This window comes from Ochotona curzoniae, unplaced genomic scaffold (assembly GCF_017591425.1).
Source record: "Ochotona curzoniae isolate NIBS_2020 unplaced genomic scaffold, NIBS_Ocur_1.0 scaffold_4506, whole genome shotgun sequence".
In the NCBI taxonomy this organism is placed as follows: domain Eukaryota; kingdom Metazoa; phylum Chordata; class Mammalia; order Lagomorpha; family Ochotonidae; genus Ochotona; species Ochotona curzoniae.
In genome coordinates this window covers 44,757,787-44,779,343 of record NW_024467119.1, presented here as the reverse complement: position 1 = coordinate 44,779,343, position 21,557 = coordinate 44,757,787, and the positions used below count along the sequence as shown (strand labels likewise).

Genomic DNA, 21,557 nt, shown 5'->3' with positions numbered 1-21,557 from the left:
ACAGAGGAACTTAGGAACATACCTCACAGAGTTGGTGAGTGGCAAAGGTTGGCCTCGCAGTGAAGACTCCTGTGTCCCACAACAGAGTACCATATCTGGCTCTGGACCCTGGGAAGCAGCAGTAGTTGGGTTCCTGCCACCAACTGAAGAGACCTGGCTGAATTTTTGGCTCCTAGTGTCAGCCTAGCGCAGGCCTGACCATTGCAGGCATCAGGAACGAAAACCGGAAAATGGGAGCGCTCACTCCCAGTGTCTTTTTTCTCTCTACTTACCAGCTAAAAATCTTTAGCGAATTAAGGTATTCTGTCTCCAGAGCATAGTCTCAACTATAATGGTATGTGCTAGTGCTTACATGTTGACAATTGTTCTCTTTTTGTATTTTCCCGTCGACTTGTTCCATGCATCCCTCTTCGCTTTTTTCAATTGCTATTCCTCACCCAGGATCATCATCCAGCGTTCCAGCAGGTCAACGGATATTACATGTCACTGCAATAAAATGAAACACCATGTAATAGCACAAGATCTTCTTCTTATTTTCAAATGAAGCCATCTAGTTAAGGATAAGTACCCAAATTTATGGAAAGGAACCCTCAAACAAAAAATGTTTCTTTTCTCCTCAGACAGAGGATAACAAAAGGAACACTAAGTATATTGACAGCAATTCTTTTTTCTCAGCAACAGCCAAGGCTCTTCATCAGCTCACACTGGTCCTTCTTCCAGAAACACTCAGTCAGTTTCTCTTATCTAGAAACTCTGCCCCAAACTGGTGTTTTTCAGACCATTTCTGCAATGTAATTCCATTTCAAAGTATTTTATTAGAGTTAGCCCATTTCCTAGAAACGCCTAACTTGGTCTCAGAAGGCCCTGAGAAGACATCAACTTGCCCAACATGATCAGTGGGGTAAGTGCAGGTATCAAGGACCATGTTGTGCCCCAGCCCCATCCAAGTTCTGCGTGTGACATTCCTGAATGAACAAGATGTTGGCCCAAGGCTCCAGATGTCTGACAGACCACAGTGCCAGCCCCACTCTTCCACTTCCTCAGTGAGTCATTATAAGAAATCGTTTAGCCAGACATTACAACCAGAAAGAGATTAAAATATAATTTGTGGAATGTTAAATGTTTTTATATTTAGAAAAGCCAAAGAAATTCCCTAAAAAGCTGTTGCCAGCACAGTGGGTTAAGCTGTCTGTCACTTTGGACAACAGGATAACAGCATAACACAAGTCCATGTTGCTCTACTTTAATTTCTGCTCCCACTTAATGTGCCTGGGAAGGCGGTGGAGGATGTCTTGAGTGGGTGGACCCCATCATTCCCCAGGGAGATGGGGATGAAGCACCAGGCTCCTGATTTCAGTTTGCCACAGTGCCAGTTGTTTGGTCAACCAGAGAATGGAATCTCTCTCTCTCTCTCTGGTTCTTTGTCTTTCAAATAAATTCCTTTAAAAAAAAAGTTTACCTTTATAATTTTTTCTCTTTCAAGATGTATGATATGTAAAAAATTAGTAACAGTCCCATTTAATAATAGTCACCTCTTACAATATACTCTTACTTTCTTCTTAAATAGCTACTTAAAATACAGAACTCCAGATGTAGAAAGAGAGGTAACTTATTTATATATTAAGAGAGAATTTGGTTGGTTTGATAGGAGAAATACTTCTCCTCCTAAAGGGAAAAATTAACTACAAAAAAAGATTTGATTCTAAATCAAGGACAAATATTTTAAATGCAGTCCTTAACACAGCACCACATGACTTTTACTGGTATTCTGTAAAGTTAAAATAAAATCTTTTGGAAAAACAAAAACACAAAAATATAATGTTTTGAAAGGCGTACATAAGAATAAGGTACTATTTTGTTGGACAGTAAAACATTGAATAAATCAAAACCAGAACTGTGTTATTCTAATAGAAAGCTAGGCAGAAATCCTAACAAATTATGGTGAAATTTTGGTATGTGTAAGAATGTAATATATAATATGGAATTGAAATATATTTTATAAATATATTATTTGAAAAATAGGGAGGATAAATTTAAAGTCTATACCCTACTAAAAATTCAAATGAGTTAACAATTAAGTAAAAATAAACAGAAAAACTGGCACAGAGAATAATCTAAAAGTAATCAAACATCAAAGGAAATAATAACTTCATATATTTGAGAAGAAAAATAGACTAACTCATTCTATACAGAGCTAGATTTTCTTAAAATAGTTTGTTAAACTACAAACATTAACATAAAAAGCCAAATGGGCTAAGAAAAATTTTAGTAAAAATAAGAAATCCTCATTTATTTATCATCTTTACAGCATGAAAAGGCAGTTCCAACCAACTTTTGAATGGTGTTGAAATAACACTAAGATTATACAAAAGCCTTACACATGTAGACACAAATAGATAATTAGGCAAAGGACAAAACACACAGTTTATACAAAGAGAAAGATCATTTGTAAATAAGCCTATGGAAAAATATTAACATCATTAAATAAACATTAATCAAAAACATGAAAATTAAAACAATGGAGCACGGCTTTCCAACTGCAAACTAACATTCTTTGTGTAGAAAAACAGTGTTGGTGAGATGGAAATGAAGTTGTGTACTCTTATGTTTCCAGTAGCAGTGTAGAGGATAACAGACATCCCAAACCATAAAAAGGGAATTTGGTTCACTTGGTACTGAAAACAAAAAATCGGTTTACAAAAAGGATAATCTATACGCAGAGAGGTGTTTGGGCAGTGCTGTATTTCTTAGTCCAGCATTTGTGTAAAATGGCTGGCGTACACTTCCCTTGGCAAGCTTCTCTTCCCTCCCTTCCCAGCTGCTGCCTCCCCTCCAGGCCACCTCCCTGTCGTTCCCCTTGTACGTGTCTCTCCTGGTATGCTCTCAGCTTCTGGCACCCACCCGGACACAAGGTAGGGGCTTAGTAAGTATTTGTTAAAGGAATGAATGAATCCAATGAATCCATGTTAAATAATCACAGACTGTTACAAGATGGTTCGTGAAAAAAAACAGGAACCCATTGAATTGTTAATTGTGAAAATTAAGTTGCAATTTGGCAAGTGCCTCAGTATAGCAGAAGCAGCTTGGGGGTTGAACACGTGATTGTATATATATTATGATTGAAACTACCTAACAACTGTAAGGCAAGCTGTGAATAAACCCTAAAAGACAAAATGCAAATAGAATCATGTTTTTTTGTTGGTGTCATGGGATTAAGGATGTTACAGTCTTCCCTTTTGCAAAAGCATGTTAACTTTCCTCTTTTGAAACTGTAGAGAAGGCAAGGAGAATTTTCACAGGCTTTGGAACTAGTTGGGTATCTCTCCCGGAGGTACTGTTTAGCAGCTTTGTGACCTTGCACAAATCGCTGCAGCTCTTTGAGCCTCAGCTTCCTCATCTGTTAAATGGGGTTCCTAATAGCTACCTCTCTGAGCTTTTGTGAGGGATAAGTGATCTAATGCATGTGAAAGGATTTTATAAACCATTAAGTGCTATATAAATGCAGGACGCCATTATTATTATTAAAGTACCCTCTGTTTCCTAAGAGATATAAACTTTATTTCTCCCCAACTGTTTGTTTAGTCATATACATACCTTGCAAAAAATAATTTCAAGGTCACCAAAACATATGTGGTACTGTATATCATAAACTAATTCTAAATGAGCCCTAAACATCGGGCAGCAGTGGACTTCCAGTGGGTAAATCCAGGTGCTTTATGATACCGATAGTGGAAAATGGACCCAAAGATAAAAGTTTTTCCCCAGGTAACCAAATAAGGAACAGCACAGAAGATCTACCACCAGTTTTTAAATTTTCAAAAATAAAAGCATGTATGTAACAAAACAGATAAAACATCTTCTCCTCCCTCCCCCCCGCCCCCCGTCTGGCCCTACTCATTCAATTCCCCCTCTTCCACAACAGACAGTGATTTTTATTGATCCACTTTCTGCATTTCTAGGACATTTGCTAATGCAGGCAAACCTAAGTGTGTTTTATTTTAAATACTAAACACTCATTCTTGATTTCGTTTGCCTATTAATACATAAAGATTTTCCCTCTTCTGTTTTTTGCAGCTACATGGATGTGGATGTGACCATCTTTGATCATACACTATCAGTTCCTTGGAATGAGGGTACATACAGTTGTTGCCAATCAGGTGTCTCATTTGGCCTTGACCCATGAGAGAGAGACAGGCAAGGGAGCACTATACGAGAGATCCAAGGCCAAAGAGCCACTGCTTACTCCTCTACCCACTCAACAACACAGACTTTTGGAATCTTCTAAGTTAGTTTTCTTGACTTGGCTCAAAGCCACACGGTTGGGAGGATCTGTTACAGCTTGAGCTTTTCTTTAAAAGTCTGTGGTTAAGGGTCTGATGCCAGACGACCTGGGCCCGAGAGCTGGTTCTCCCATTTACTATTCAAATTTTCTATACCTCACACTGGGGATAATGATAGTATACACCTAACAGGGTTTTATGAGGTTTAGTGAGTTGACATGTGTACCAATGGTTCTTATTATATCCAGCACCTTTCAGAGGGTATTTGGCGAGGAGCTACCAAAACAATATAATGTGTGTTTATCTTTTGAAACTATACCCCAAAGTAGTGGCTCTTGAAGTGTGGTCTTTGGGCCAACATGTATTACATGGCAGCTTGTCAGAAATGAAGACAAACTGAAGCACAATATTTGAGGAAGGCCCTGGTAATCTCTTTTAACCAGCCTCCCACGTATTTCTAAAGTATACTCTAGTTGAAGAATCATTGTTCTAAAATGTAGGGGGTGGCAGGCACTGGCATTATGTCAGGGAAATACATCACTGCTTGTCATGCCAGCTTTCCCTATTAGAGCACAGCTTAAAGTTCCAGTTACTCTGTTTCCCATCCAGCGTCCTGCTGATGTGCCTAGAAAGGCAGTAGAAGATGGCACAAATGCTTGAGTGGATACTCATGAGGAAGATAAGGACGGAGTTCCTGGCTTCCGCCTTCAGACTGCTGCTGACATGCCTACTGTGGCCTTTTGGAAATGAAACTGAAAAATATCCCTCTCCTCTTTTTTCTATCACTTTCAGATTAAATATATATATATGGAGAGAGGGGGGGGAACAATGAAAAATACAAGTTGATAGTTTTTTTCTAGGTCATAGAACACCCCAAAATCATGTTCTTTGTGGAATACTATGAATTGGAGACAGAGAATTCCATGTACATTACTAGTAGAAAAATATGCCCACATTCTTCATATGTTGCTTCTCCATTTCAAAAAAATATATGGACTTATTTCCTCTTAAATTACATTTCCAAATTTTCTCTTAACATTTGTTTTCTGCAAGTTTGGTAGCACTAAAAGATTAAATAACAATAGGTGTCCACAATTCAACAACTGTGCCAAGCACTTGGAATTCCGGAGTAGACAGGCAAGAGGATATGACCTATCTTATCAGTAGATCTATTACATGTTCCATTCATACAAAGTTATAGTCCGTTTTACCTTACCAATGCTTCCAGGCCACTAGACAGAGTTTCCGGAAGTGAACCATTACTAGTTTACCTGGATCTAGCACAATAGTTTGCCCAGTGAAGAAATACTACTATCCTCCAGCACAAATAAGGGGTGGGGGTGGTCAAATAGATCTGAGGTCAATGCCAGCCAGTTGGTGGAGTCTCCTTGGAACATTATTTTGAGGATGCTGAAACAGTGACTTGGCTGGGCAGGAAAGGGTCTGTGATGAAAAATAATGTATAAGAAAGTAGAAAAACCCACCACCAAGGTCTTTTATTAGTCTTTAAGGTAGCCTTCCTTTTTCTTTGGGATTTGGGAAGCTATTACTCAGTTTTTCTTGGTTTGCAAAATCATACTCTTTGCTTTTCTTCACCATGAAGCTATCAATTTTATTGCCCTTCTTCTTTCCTCTTGTACTTTCCTTCTCCAAGAGCCCTTTGGAATGGGCTGATCAAGTGAAGACTCAGTAGACTGTCTTTCCTGTTATCAAGTACATCAGCATGGGAGAATGATCTCTGCAGGTGGTGCCCAGGACTGACATTTTCTTCCACATCCTGTAACAACATTTGGCTTCTTCTTAAGTGTGAAATAGCAGGAGATGTATTCCTGAGTGACAGAGCACAAATTTTCCCCTTTGCCAGGTTGGTGTCACACAGGTGGGAACAAATGGTCCTTCACTATCCACTTCCATGTCAACCAATCTCTTAGAATAAACACAAAGATTCCTACTCCAAGCTTTGTGCAAGAGAATACAAAAGAAGACAAAGTAAGCATTATATTCAAGAATCCTCTAGTTGGGTTTGTTCTCTATTTGCTCTAAAAGTTAAGAGATTCATGCATTATTTCTAGATTACTCTTCATTTGCTTATATGCCTTCCCCAGAAAGAAATCACGAATCTCTATTCAGGATATATTATGCTCAAAACTCAAGGTCAATCAGACCAATCTGGCTCATATGGTCAGCTCATGAAAAGTCCCTATATATTATATTGTGTAGTGTTCTAATTCCATAGTCTACCACAAAATGATACTTCATCATTTTGTAAAATAAGAAACTAGGAACCAGTGCTTTCCAGAACATAATTAATTGTAAAATAATGTCCTCATTTGGTTGGACTGCAGTTTCAAACTACAGTGACATCTGATGAAGAGATAGTCAGCTATAAATGAACCAGTAATTATGTATAAGGCATTCTACGTTGAATTAAATCAGATACTGGTCTTTTCAAAGCAACATCAATCTCCTTTCTCAAAAAACATGTAGGGAATACTGAAGAGTCATATTGACTGATGTTATGTTCAACTTTTTGTGTTTTTTTTTCCTTCCTAAATTCTTTCAGAAGAAAAATGAACAAAAGGTAAGTGAGCAAAGAAGAACAAAGCAGAGGGAAACAGCTCTGCTGACACCTGCAGACCTGGGCTTGCAGAATGTAGATCCTAAGAACAGAATATATTTATAGCTTTTGCTTTTATTTTTTTATAAAGAGAGAGAGAGGAAGAGAGAGAGAGAGAGAATGCCTAGAAGATGAACAGCAAAAAATGGGGAAATTCTGAGAACTATCCCTGGAGAGTAAAAACTTGGCATTGGTGGGTGCTTTCAAGATTGTGGACATAATATGCAAGCCTGTCCATTCAAGGGCCCTAAGCACAGTTTTTACAGTCAGTAATAAAAGAGAAAGTAAAGGTTCATTGTGAAATAGTTGGCACATACCTAACAAAGGTAAGACAAGCTGGCACCACTGTAATTTGCACCCATTAGCATGGGGCTCAGTGGTGATCCAATGGTGGAGGACATAGCTCATAAACAACTTCAAAAGAAGAGAACACACTAGGAAGTTTAGATTAGGATAAGCAGTCTATATTTTCAAGGATATGAAGCTAGAGATTAGGAAATGTCACTATTAGCACAAATAAATAACCCATCATTTTATGTGTGTGTGTGTTTGTGTATTAGAGAGACTTCATGCAATGTGTTTTGCCATCAGAAAGGCTACTATTTATTATAACACTATTTAACTTTTTAAAGAAACGAGGTGGCAGTGCTTGAAAGCACTTAAGAGAACTTATCTATCAAATCTGCACTTGTAAATATTTTCCTTGAGCAGACAGAGTAGCTGAATCTATTTGCCTTGTAATAGCTCTCTATATTTCTGAAAATTACAGTTAAGTGACTCCTTAATCCCCTTATTTACAGGTTAAGAAAAAATCCCTCTCCCATCAGCTTTTGAAGAATCATTTCCTTCTCCTAGACTATTTGGTCACTTCCTTCAGGTCCTTTTCCCCACTCCCACTTTTCTGTAAAAATGAGAAAAGTAGCAAGGCCTAACCCGCAGGCTCCTCTAAACTTACCTGGAAGCATTTCCCCTTGTTTTGCTCTTGGGTTTCTTACTTTGGGCACTTTCATCAAACACATGATCAGACACTTTCTGCATTCCTAAGAGAAGAGATCAAAGAAAAAAAATCTAGTCCTCTAACATCTCAGTTGTACCAATCTCTCCATGAAGTGGAAGGGGTTTGCTAACCGCATGATCTTGCCCTGGAAAATGTGCTGCTTCCCCTGAGTCTTACCAGGAGATGTGCTCTCACAGAGGTTAAACTGTAGCGCACAATGCAGAGCAAAATGCTGTCATCTGGATACTCAAATCTGTCACTTTAAAGAGAATTCACTGAAGGGGAATCACTTGCCCTGGTTGTTATAAGCATTTGTAAAGTAAACCAGCAGAGGGAAGAACTGCTCGTGTCTGTCTCTGCTTTTTAAGTAAATGGGGAGACAGAGAGAAGGGAAAAGGAAAAAATAAGGGAGGAAAAAGGAAAGAAAAGTAAAGAAAAGAAACAGAAATGAGAAAGAATAAAGAAGATGAGAAACTCAAAATTTGCAGCACCAAAATAATGTAATTACATTTTCCACCAACCTTTTTAAAGTCCTCTTTTAACTACTCTGTACCAGAAGTTCTATGAAATGTAGGTCTTGGCACTCTTATTTCTATAATTGTTATCCACATTTCAAATGTCAAGAAAATATGTGAAGAAATAGAGATGTGACTGTCTGGAACTTGTAGGGACTAGCATTTTGTTTTAAGACAGCAGATGGCACCGTGGTAGAAACTGAAGGTATGTCTTAATTTTATTCAGTAATGTCACAGTGGTTACATCAATCAAGTGCCTCAAAAGCAATGAAACATATGCAACTGGGAAATGCTTTGGCAGTGACACTGAAACAAAGACTGTATGTTGTTTAACCTGAGGGACCATTGCTCAGAACTGAAAGGAGTATCAGACATCTGAATTTTATAACCCCCCCACCTCTTTGCTTCCTTATGTCCTTCAGTGACTTGCTGCTCCCAGTATCATCTCCACAGATGACATAGCATAGGCATCACTTGGGATCCTGATACAGATACAGGGTATCTGTTCCCACCCAAGACCCAATTAATCTCCATTTTGCAGCAGGTTTGTATCCTTATGGTTCTGAAAATTAAATCTCAAATCAAAGTCCCTGGGTTTTCTGAAAATTAAGTCTCAAATCAGGTGTCCCCAGCTCGAGCTCCGGACACCTGCTTCCTGCCAAGTATATCCTGGGAGGCAGCAAGGACAGCTCCAGTAGTTGGGTTCCTATCACTCACGTAGGAAACCTGAATTTTGCTTCCAGCTCCTGGCTCCAGTCCAACCTCAGCACCAGCTGTTAGAGACTCTTGATAAAGGAAAAAGTAAATAGAACTGTTTCGTTATCTTTCTCCACTGCCCTCCCCGTCTGCCCTTGTTTCCTCACAAATTTAAAAAACAATTTTAAGAAAGATTTATTTATTAGTTTGCTTGAAAGGCAGAGTGACAGAGAAAAAAAAGAGATTTCCCATCTGCTGGTTTGTTCCCCCAAATGACGGAGACAGTCAGTGCTGAGCAAGACCAAAGCCAGGAGCCAAGAGCCAGGAACTCCATTGGGTGGCAGGGGCTCAATTACCAGGGCCATCTTCAGCTGACTTCCCAGGCATGTCAGCAAGGAACCAAATAAAAAAGCAGAATAACAGGGACTGATTCGAGATGCAGGTATCTCAAATAGCCATTTAACCTGCCATTCCATAACACAGGCTCCTTGCTCTCATTGAAAAATAATAAAAATCCGTATATTACCAAGATTTCCAAGGGATTTGTATGCATGTTAAAGTTGAAGGAACACTGCTTGGCAGATCACATTTTTTTCATCTATATATTAGCTCTAAAATTATTTTGTCCTCTTAAATTACCTTAATAGAAAGTTTAAAAAACATAAGCTTAACAAAAATAGAATAATCACAGCTCCTTTCCAGAGCAATCAAAGTGTTCTTCCTGTCTTTCAACTTATGGACTTTTTCACCCAAAAACTAAGACAGGGGGGAAAGAAAGAGTGATAAAAATGGCTCTTTGCCATCAGTTTTCCCTTCAAAGTCCCACCTTGTCTAGAGAGGGATCTCTTTTGAATCAGCCTCTATTTCACACACTTTCCTACTAGAGTCTGGGAAAAAAAACTTCAAAGGAGAACCAGGTGCTCTAAGATTAACAGCTGTTTATAATTGTAATTAATTTATTGAAAGAGACGGTTTAGCTCCACAGCAATCTTAGGAGAGTTTGCACACAACTTGAAAAGCAAGCAGCCTACACCGAAGACCCATCTACCTCTCAGACCGTAACAAATGAATCCTAAAAGATGGGGGAAGAAAGAGCATTCTATTACTATGCCACCTGTTCCAATTAATCCAAGAATACAATCTTGAGGATAAAATTTGAGGTGAACTGTCTTGCTTGCTTGCTTTTTTTTTTAAAGATTTATTCATTTGAGAGAGACAGAGACAAACAGACACAGATCTTCCATCCATTGGTTCACTCCCCAGATGGCCACAGCACCAGAAATAGGACAGGCTGAAACCATTAGCCAGGAGCTTCATCTAGGTCTCCCATGAGAGTAGCAAGGGCTCAAACACTTGGATCATCTTTTGATTTTCCCAGGCCATTAGCAAGAAGCTGGATCAAAGTGGAATGGTCAGAAGATGAACTGGTACCCTCATGGTACGCTGGTGTCATAGGTATAAACTTAATCTGATATGCCACAGCACCAGATTCATGAATCACCTTTCTTATTCAAGGATCTCCATACTAGCCTGTCATTTGGTTTTCCATGGTCAAGCATGGAAAAAGAACTTCTGTAGACAGAAGATTTTAGGAGTAGAAATATATATGGTGATCTTATGGGGGAAGGTCAGATGTTTAAAGATATGGTTTCGAGGGATTAGGAAATTATTTTTCATAGCTCTAGACTGTTTTCACTTGAGACTAAGCAACCATTAACTGGTGGCCATTCGTGCTAGCACCCCAACTATATCTTTACAGAAATTAGATATTTTCAGGGATTGTACTGAATATGTACAGGCCTTAACATATTTATTTATCTTTTCATTTTTGGGGTGGAAGAGGAAGGGTAACTGAGAGGTGTCTTCTGTCTGCTGGCCCACTCCCTGAGGCAACAGCCAGAGCAGGGTGAAGGCAGGATGAAGGCAGTCTAGAACACTGGCTCTCTCACAGAGACAGCTGAGACCCAAGCACCAGATCCATCTCCCACTGCCTTCCAGGATGTACAAGAGCAAGAAGCTGCATTGGAAGTGGGGTAGCCAGGACTCAAACCAACCCTTCTGATATGAGAGGCAGGTATCCTAAGCAGGTGCACCAAATGCCCACCCCAAGAACATGTATAGACACTTTTTTCCCTGTCAGCTTGACAACTATTCATATAGCATTTACATTGTCTAATATGTTATGAGTAAGTCTGAGATGAATTTAAAGTGTATGGGAGGATTGTGGAGTTGTATGCCATTTCATAGAGGGACTTTTTGCATCCTGGGATTTTGATCCTGTAGGCAGGGACTAGAACCCAACACAGATGAACACAGAGGGATGGCTGCAGTCTGTCAAACGAGTGTTGTGAATGATTTCTTCGGGTAGTGTTTCCTGAAAACAGGACCAGAAGGAACCAGAACAAGAATCCGCTGGAGAGCTTGTTAGAACAGAGGCATGGGAACAGCACTTTGGATTTACCAAATCAGAATGCGGGGGAGCTGCATCCCAACACTACAGTTTCAAGAAGCTCTTGGATGGTTCTTATGCTTAAAAATTTTTAAATTACCTTGAATTTTAGATTCCAACAACACTGCAGCCAGCACCATATTCAACAGCTATCTCCAACCTGTAGGTAAGAGTGTTAGCAAGTTAGTAATTACCTTTCCATCTTGGGGAGTCTGAAACCCTGCAGGATTTAGGGACTTTTTTTTATCCTAACAAGGGCCATTTAGATATTTGTAGCATTATTCACAGGCCATACAAGAGTATCAACTTAAAAAATTACCTTCCTACAGATTTATTGAATTTTCAGTTCTGCCTACAGCTGCCTTGGCAGGGTCAGAACAAATGATTCTTGTGGGTCTTCTTCTGGCCTGCAGGTCAAAAGTTCCCCCATCCCTGAATTACAGAAGAAGGAGCAAGATACATCAGTGAAAGCCTTGATGCTAGTACAAGAAAAGTTAATCTTCGTGATTCAAAATATAGGTTGGTGGGTCACCAATCTAAATTTGCAGTTAAAAAATGTTTCCACAGCCAACTGGATCGCAACTATGGGACTAAACAATCATGGAAAAAATTATGTTGTATTAGCTAGATTATTATGGAAACCCCTAAGGTTTCACCCAGATTACTGGGAGTCAATGCATTCCAGTTAGGTATCCAGTTGGTCCATGTTAGAACTTGCTCATGGCTATTGATCATTCATGTCTTGGGCTGTTTTGGAATTTACCATGCCACCAGTTTTACGCTCACAATTCTTAATTCCTACACTGAGAAAAGGTTAGGTTTAAGTTTACCATCAGGGTGAGTAGTACACAGCACTGGTACTACTCACATTCACATTTGGTGAATGTGCCTATTCACCAAAACCAAACTCACTGTGTTCTTGCTTCTTCTAGCTCTTCCTGGTAGAAAGGAAATGAATGCCCTTGAACAGCAGAACGAAAAGTCATTCCACGGAGAGAACCATAACACTCGATATTTGTTGAATACTGATGCACATTTGCATTTAAGCTCCGAAGAAAACAGCAACAAACCAACCAAGACAAATTTTAAACATTTATAGCAAAAGAGTTTGTTTTAAATTCTCTGCTTCTTACCAATGTAAGTTCAGTCTTCCATCAAAATCAACAGTGAAGGGACAGATTTTTGGCAGGCTTTTCCCACCAGCCCATACATCCAGTCCAAATTCGTAAGCCATCATCTGGACACCTACATATTATGATCAATAGTCGACAGTCTCATGTTTCACTTAATGTGAGATTTCCTTTTTGAGGTCCTATAGTTAAAAAAATACACAAAGAATTAAGTTTCACTTCAAAGCAGTAATAAAAGGAATGTTATGCTTGGCCCAAGAACTAAATGATTTCCATCCTCATGAAAAACAGACAGCTGTAGGTATATGACTAGGGGTTGATATAGGTCCCTGATAGGCAGCCATCAATCCTTTTTCCCTAAATTGACTGACTTACCTCATAAATAACTCTCAACTAACTAAATTCACAATGAAATAAACATAGCCTTTGGAGACAAGAAGCCAGCATATGTGAGCACTGAGTGCCAGGTAGCTACTCTCACTTATATTTTAATCCTTGGTTCTCTGTGTTCCAACCATTCAGGTTATTTAAAGCAGAGATTCATTCTGGGTGAGTGCGGAAAATTATACCTAAAGGGGCCAGGATGAAGCCAGGAGTCTCTCAAATGGATGACACAAACCCAGCCATTCCAGCCATTCTTGCTGCTTCCAGCATATGTGTTAGCAGGAAGTTGGTGGTTCATGAGGTTGAACACCTTGTCATATGCCTGTGCCATCTTCAGTGAAATGTCTATAGAATTAGATCATTTGGCTTAGTGCTATTGAATTTGTAAGCTCCTTAAATATATTTTGGCTATTAACTACTTGTCAGATTCGTGAATCAAAATATTTTCTCCCAACCCATAGGCTATTTTTAATCACTTTTTTCCCCTATAATTTATATGTTGAAAAAAAATCTCAGGCTATTAAGGCCACAGAATCTCCCATAGACTGGACTTCTCAGGCTGCACACACTTGGTGCCGTTCCACATGTTCCTCTGTCCTTATTAATATTTCCTGCAAATTGGCAGCTGGGTAGAGCTGGATCAGACTGCCTTTAGCTTTGGAAGCTTTATACTGCATCGTGTTCTTTCACAGAGAAGTATATATTATCTGTTGTCATTTTTTTTTTGCATAATAACATCCATTGATCTTCAGTGCCTGAATCTGTTAATTCAGTGTAAGTCATAAGTTGTGAGATTTTAACTTTTTGTTGCTTTAAGCTGAATCTTTCTTTAAACTTAGCAGTAGTGTGCACAAAGGTAAGGAAGATGAATTTTTGATTCTTCTCTTTTGCCCACCCAATTTTGAAGACAACAAATTGATCCTTAAAACATATTTATTTACTTTTATTAGAAAGGCAGATTTACAGAGAAGGAGAGACAGAGACAAAGATCTTCCATCTGCTGGTTCACTCCCCAAGTGGCCACAACAGTCAGAGCTGAGCTGATTCAAAGCCAGGAGCCAGGAGCTTCTTCCAGGTCTCCCACATGAGTGCAGGGTGCCAAGGCCTTGGGTCATTCTCTACTGCTTTCCTAAGCCACAAGAAAGGAGCTGGATGGGAAGTGGAGCAGCCAGGACTCAACGGTTCAATGCCCATATAGGATGCTAGCATATGCAAGTCCAGAATTTAGCCACTACGCTATTGTGCTAGGCACAACAAATTGATTCTTGCTCTTTATAGGATGATCAATGCATCACACATATAAAAATGCAATCACAAATGTAAGCAAGTCTGATATGTTTAAACCATTTAAATTCTTATCCATACTAAAGCTCAAAATGTTTGGCTCCCAAGTTCACTAGATATGGCTCTAACAGTTTTTGAGAGCTGTGTTGCTGTATAGTGTTTTACGATGTTCTAAACTCATTTTTACAATTCCTGCTTCAGAATTTTTCACCACTTCACCCTCCCCCTCCAATAAGTCATGGTCGCTTTAAAGGGGAATGACATTTTAAGACCACACATAGATCCCAGAAATATTGTTTCTGGATTGGCCATTACCCTAAGCCTTTCCAGTAAACTGAACTAATACGCATGTAAGTCTTTAAAAAATAACAGTTCCTGAGATTTCAACTGCAAATCTAGGATGACATAATTTTCACAGAACTCAGAAAAAATCTATCTTGAGTTCTTCCATGCTGAAAACAAATTTTTGTGCTTTTAATCTTGAAATTTAGTTTTGCTATGATATAAAACTTTTTCAAACATATTTTCTTTCCTTGTTGATTTATATATTGTAGCTCATTTTCTCCTAGCATATAACATTGCTGCAGAAAGTCTGATCATACCCGAGATGGAAAACATTTTGGTTGATACTACTTTTCCAACTTCTTAAGGACATGTTTTCTTTTGTTTTCTCCAGATTGTAAGAACCTCATAAATACTGGAGAAGTGCCTGTCAAAACTGTCAAGGTCACCAAAAAGAAGCAATGTCTGAGCCACTGTCAGGGCCAGCAGGAACTTCAGGCAACATGGCAAGTAAATGTAATGTGGTATATTGAATGATATCCAGGAACAGAAAACAGACAAGGGGGGAGGGTGGGTAAAGCCACTGCCAATGATATTAGCATCCCATGTGGGCACTGGCTCATGTCCTGACCAGCTCCAAGCTAATGGCCTGGAAAAAGCAGCAGAAGATGGTTCAAGTTCTTGATTCCTGCTCCTCATGTGGGGGACCGGATGGAGCTCCTGGCTTCATCCTGATCCACAGCCATCCACTGGGCCATGTGGAGGGTGAACTGGAAGACGGAAGACTTTTCTCTTTAGCTCTCCCTGTCTCTCTCTTTCAAAACAAATAATGGTTAAAAAAAAACAGACATTAGGTTAGAAGCTAAAGAAATTTGACTAAAGCAGATTTAGTTAATAATAATGCCCAGTGACTTGTACTGTGGCATAGCAGTTAAAGCTGCTGCCTACAGTGGTAGCATCCTAAATGGGAACCAGTTCAAATCTCAGCTGCTCCACTTTTGATTCCTCTGCTTCCTGCTGATGCTGCCTAGAAATGCAGCTTTGAAGATCCAAGTCCTTGGGCTCCTGTATCCATGTAGTAGATGTGGATGAAGCTCCTGGTTTCTGGCTTTGACCTAGCCCGGTTCCAGTCCCTACTGCCACTTGGGGAGTGAACCAGCAGATGGAAGATCCTTCTCTATTCTCTGTTTCTCCCTCTTTCTCTATATCTCTGCCTTTCAAATAAAAAATATACATTCTTTTAAAAAATAATGTCTATTGGTCCATTAATTATCACAACTATTTCATACTAAAATAATGAAAGAAAAACACAGGGGGAACTGAGTGCGGAGTCTGCAGAAAATCTTTATACTCCCTTGTCAATTTTTCTCCAAATCTAAAACTAAAAATCTAAAAATAAAGTCTATCATATACATACCTTCAACAGCTTGCTGATATTTCCTAGCTCTGTGCTCTACACGCGTCCACCTTCTCTGATCCTTTCCTTTTTTCTATTGCTTTTGTGTGAGTCTTTATATGAGGAGACAGCCTGGTGGGCAGTGTTGAGATCCCACAGGGGTTGTATTGCTGCAGTCATTTTAAGCCTTATCATGGGCCCCTTACATCATTAGCAATTGGAAGGGCAAACACCTGACCATTTCACCAGTTGTTACCAAACTGACATGCTGTGGTGTCCTGTTTCATCTATTTTGGGGTTCTTCCATTCTTGAATCCATCAGATGCAACCTCATTGCTTTCCCTTTCTCTTCTTTTACAAAGATGCTAAAAAAGCATACGTCTTATGCCTTATAATTTAAGATTCTTTGGTTCATCCTTTGCCCTGTTTTTGTCATACACGTAGTCCATGCATTTTTGGCTTTATGATCTAAATGCTCTAGGATATGTCTAAAGTTTAGAATATGAGGATGCTGAGCTTTCCAATACATATTTGTGGCAGCTTTACTGAGAAATAATTCATTTATCAAACATTTTTTTTTTGGTAGATCAGTCAGGATTCAAAACTTAGGTTGCCACCATTTTCTCTGCATTCAAGAACTCTTCATAATGCAACCACCAGCATTAGAATGGAGTCAGATAAGTGAGGAATTAATGATGGCAGTGGATCCAATGGCTACTTCACTCTAGACAAGCTGGAATGTGTAGTGGTCACAGAGATAGGTTGCTGTCTTTCCCATGTATTGAAAGACAGAAACCCAAGGCTTCCTGCTGCACAAAGGACACGAGCAGCTCACCAAAGGTAATGGACATTTGAATCCATCAGACACACCTCACATCTTGTTAATTTCCTTTATCTATTGCCTGAATTTGTTCCAGTTGGTCAGTCTTTGAGGAGTAAAAAAAAAAAATATATAATAATGATAATGTTACCTTTCAGTGTGTACCAAGTTTCATTTATACACAATGAAATAAATACTTAAGATCTGCTCTAAAACATCGATCCTACAGTTAATAATAACATTGAATGCTTTTAAAAATTATTTAAAGTGTAGCTGTCATGTAAAAGACTCTTACTAAAAAAAAAAATCAACGAGTAACATGCACACGTGTGATTCTGCCACCTCCTGCCAGGGCAGGCACACCTGTGTGGACCTCAGCCAAGCAACAGCTCTGCCGGGGAGGAGGTTTCAGTGCAACAAAACCTGGGTGACCCCAAAGTCCCAATACACTGTGAAGCAATACAGCTTATTTTTTTTTTTAAAGATTTATTTTTATTATTTTTTATTGGAAAGGCGGATATACAGAGAGGAGAGACAGAGAGGAAGATCTTCCGTCCGATGATTCACTCCCCAAGTGAGCGCAACGGGCCGATACTATGCCGATCCGAAGCCAGGAGCCTCCTCCGGGTCTCCCACGCGGGTGCAGGTTCCCAAAGCTTTGGGCTGTCCTCGACTGCTTTCCCGGGCCACAGGCAGGGAGCTGGAAGGGAAGCGAGGCTGCCGGGATTAGAACCGGCGCCCATATGGGATCCCGGGCGTGCAAGGCGAGGACTTAACCACTTGCGCCACCGCGCCGGGCCCAATACAGCTTATTTTTAAGTCCATTTCCAAGAAACCCCCAAGAAGAAACAAACAAAATCAAGGTTTCATAAATATGGCGAACAGAAGACTAAGATCATCTTGAAAAGTTTTTCCCAGACCTCCCTGGAAAGGAAGGCTATACTTTTTTGGCCCATGTTCTATGATTCTGATTCCACTACTAACTCTGACAGACACTTCGAGAGGGTTCTGCTCACACAGCAGTCTATAAACAGTGAGCAAAGCAAAATTAAGCTTGCCTGAAAGAGCCTACCCAGTCTCCAACAATTTCTTCCCTGAAGGTGTTAATAAGTGTCTGTCTACAAGTGTACACGCTTCATCTTTGTGTTTTCCCCTTTTTAGGCACCATGCTCAAAGGCAGCCAAGGACAAGAAACAAAGCGGGCCTTCCCACAATTTGTAGCCTAGATAATCAGTCCTTAAAGGACAGTAGGCCTCATAATATTTTGCTTTCAGGCTACAGCTAGGCCGTGTAGGGACAAGACAGCTGCTCTTTCTCCACAGAACATTCTGAGGAGAGGCCACCCTCAGGATGCCACCCCAACACAGACCGATTCCCATACACACCACTAGCCACGGTTTGTTTTCTTAAACAGCAAAAGTTTATTTTATTTCACTGCTCCATCAAAATTATTTATCTCATTTATCATACAGTTCCTGTCTAGTGTATTTTGCCAGAACTAACATGCATGAAAATTATGTTAATGGGCCTTGGACTGGTTTTAATGTACTTCATATAATCAAGAAGCTAAACAAACAGACAGTATTCTGAAAGGTTCTCATTCTGCTAGGGAGAACCACTTGCTCTCAGAAGACACGTTTTTGAGGAGAGCCACTGCCAAGGATCCAACCACCAGCAGTGTCCTTAGAAAAGACCTGTTTGTTCCAGAAGGAAAATGGATGGAGGGACTTGTCACAGTCTCCCATTCCATCAAGTACCGTAGGTTTCCATTCACCAGCAGTGGTTTCACGGAGGGACTTTGGGAAGTGATTTGGAAAAGATTCTTAACACGAAAACTAACCAAGAGAAAAATGAAATTTCAATTTGTGAGGAGACGTTAGCTTGGTAAAAACTGCCCATAGCTGTGTGTGCACAGGGATGGCACCATAAGGCTGGCCTGGTGGTCCACGCTGACGTAGGGAGAGGCTGCATTATAAAGAGGTCTTTCTACTGCTTCTGAGAAATACATATCCCAGGATTTAGTGCAGGAGGCACCCACATCCTCATAAATTCTCCTCCAGAAACAGGTCTTATAGGAAAACTCCATTAAGCTGGTTCAAGAAGTAGAATTTTCAGTAGAAATTCTAAATAGCTTTGAGATTTTTGCCTAAAATATTTAAACTTATATGCTGACCTTTAAAAACAATAAACAAATGCAAAAAGAAACTTGGAAATCAGGATTCTGCATTCAACAACCACCATATGGTGGATGGTGAGGGGAGGGAAGGCTGGCACATACCAGCAATAAATGAAATAGACAGCGATACGTTCTATTTTAAGTATTTCAATGATTGCATCAAATGGATGATCTGACCAATCAAATCTCTGGAATAAGACTTACTGAGTAAAATGACCAAAACGCATGATTTCAAAAGGAACCCAACATTTAAAATATGTGTAGCTTCATGCTTATCTTAGATTCCATGCAGGATATTGAATGGCAGTGGTGCGAGCTTAAGTGTTGTACAGCAGACATTGGAGCTGCTTCTGAGTCTGTGTTTTGGTTTTGGTTTTTGCCTAACCCATCTTCCAAAGAGAGCCAGAAGTTAAGAATCAGAAGGTAGAAACAGGGGCCTGGGGTCAAACTCAGGTCCTAGCCTGGAGCAGGTGGCAGGGAAGGCTGATGCACCACGGCCCTGAAGTTTGCTGCCTGACATGGAAGCTGTGAGCCACCAGGGGCCTCCTTCCATACCTCTCACACAGTACTCTCTCTAGATGCTTCAACACCAGCTGAAACGCCACAGCTGGAACTACTGTTCTTTGATCCAAGCTAATCAAGGTGTGATCTTCAGATATAAAAACAAATATCCCTGAAGAGAGGTGGCATATTAAGCTCACTGTTTATTTTGTGCTTCAGCTCAACATAATAGTCAAATGCTTTCTTACATTTGTTGTAATAAGGACTGGCTGGTGCTGGGTACAAAGAAGAGGACAGAAGTAAGAGAACCTCAGAGGTAGAAAGAGAAGATAAACCCTGAAGGAATAAAACCATAGAAATGACATAGAAATGGAAGGCAGGACCTAACCATGCATTTTCTCCCATGAGCGCTTCACTTACAGTTAATCCTGCAGGAAGAAGACAATAAACTCTCTCTACTGTAAATTATTAAAACTCTTCACAAATATTAAGTCTATGAATGTGCCACGTTAAAAAAAAAAAGACCTCAACCTACTGCTTTATATCCAAAAGAGTATGACTAGAAAGATGGGAATCAAGCATAATTCCTTGAGAAATTAAGGATGCCTGGCTAGATTTCAGAGACACGATAATTGTGAAGTGAGAGATTACAGATAAATATGTACACTAACAATTCAAGTGTTGCCCTTGATAACAGATATGCAACCAGTGAACACAGAAATATTAGGGTTCACTGTAAAATTTCATAATAGTCAGAATCACCAAAAAGCAAACAAAATGCTTCACAAAACAGAGACAGCCTTCTCATCAGATTCATTGAATAGCTTGCTGCTGACTGCTCAGATCCACCATAGGAAGGAAGTCTATTAGTCAAATCTCTCCATTGCAAGCGACTAAGGCTTAAGCAGAAAGAAAACAAATTGGTCCAATTTAATTCTGGATTCACTCTTGGATGAAGTCAAATGTTAAGCAATCTCTTTTTCATTGTTCAGTTCGGTTCACTTTATATTCGCTTCATACTCAGAAATGCTATCTTTGAGGCAGTGGCAAAGATGGCAGCCTAGACACCCAGTGTTACACTACTCCAGATTCTATATCTTGAAAGCAACAACAACTGCTGGAATTTACTCCAGCTTGGGTTGAGGACTTCCCTTGAACTCACTTTTGAGATCACAGAAAAGCTGGTGCTGAGAAGTTATATGCTCATTCCTGCACAAGCTTGATGACCACAGGCATGGAGCTCACTCTTTGGGTCTAAGTCATGAGAACTATTCCCAGAGCAGGAAAAGAAGGTAGACACAGGATCAGAAATTCTTCCTTCCTAAATCATGTGGACTGAAAATTAGAAAGATAGGATTACTTAGAAAGGAGATTTGGAGTGAACAAAAACAATAGCTATCATATAATAAGAGCTCTTTATGAAAGTGGAAAGAGTTCCACAAAACTTGTACAATTTCATCCAGTTAGCATTATTTTTTATTTTTAAATGACACTAAGAATGAGGTATTCATCCTATAATTTTTAAAACCAAACTTGACCTTTTCAATACTTAATCCCTTAGATAAAATAAATGCAGATTCTGAATTACTCATGCAATAGCTTGTTGCTTACCTCTTTTGTAGGATGTATGTGGAGAAACCAGTGGTGTTACTGGGAAAATGGTTCTCTGAAAAAGTAAAGCCATGATTTATAGCATTTGCCAATTTCCATGGCTCAAAGACTCCTATAATTGCCAATTGCAAATTATCAACATAAGGTCATTTCAATAGTCATGTTTTTGCTACTCTAACACACTCTCACACACACATACACACCCACACAATTTGAGGCAGCCTACTTTATAAAGAAAAACAGTCTATTTTGGCTCAGGGTTCCCATGATTTTGCAAGATATCACAAGGCAAGAGTCAATGAGCATTTGTATATGTATCTCCTAGTCTCTATTTTTACATAGCTACTCATTTTCAATCATGGGGCCCAATGTTAATGGTCTTATCTAATGCAGTCACCCCTCAAAGGTCCCACCTATAA

General features: G+C 39.6%; 1 long non-coding RNA gene across 1 annotated transcript; it reads right to left on the bottom strand.

Annotated features, from left to right (window-relative positions):
* Positions 1-203: 203 nt before the first annotated feature.
* Positions 204-21,309, bottom strand: LOC121147284. The gene is made up of 4 exons (XR_005882358.1): positions 21,139-21,309; positions 12,688-12,866; positions 7,853-7,937; positions 204-486 (listed from the first exon to the last, which is right to left on the bottom strand). It is a non-coding gene; the product is annotated as an uncharacterized LOC121147284 (long non-coding RNA).
* Positions 21,310-21,557: the final 248 nt, after the last annotated feature.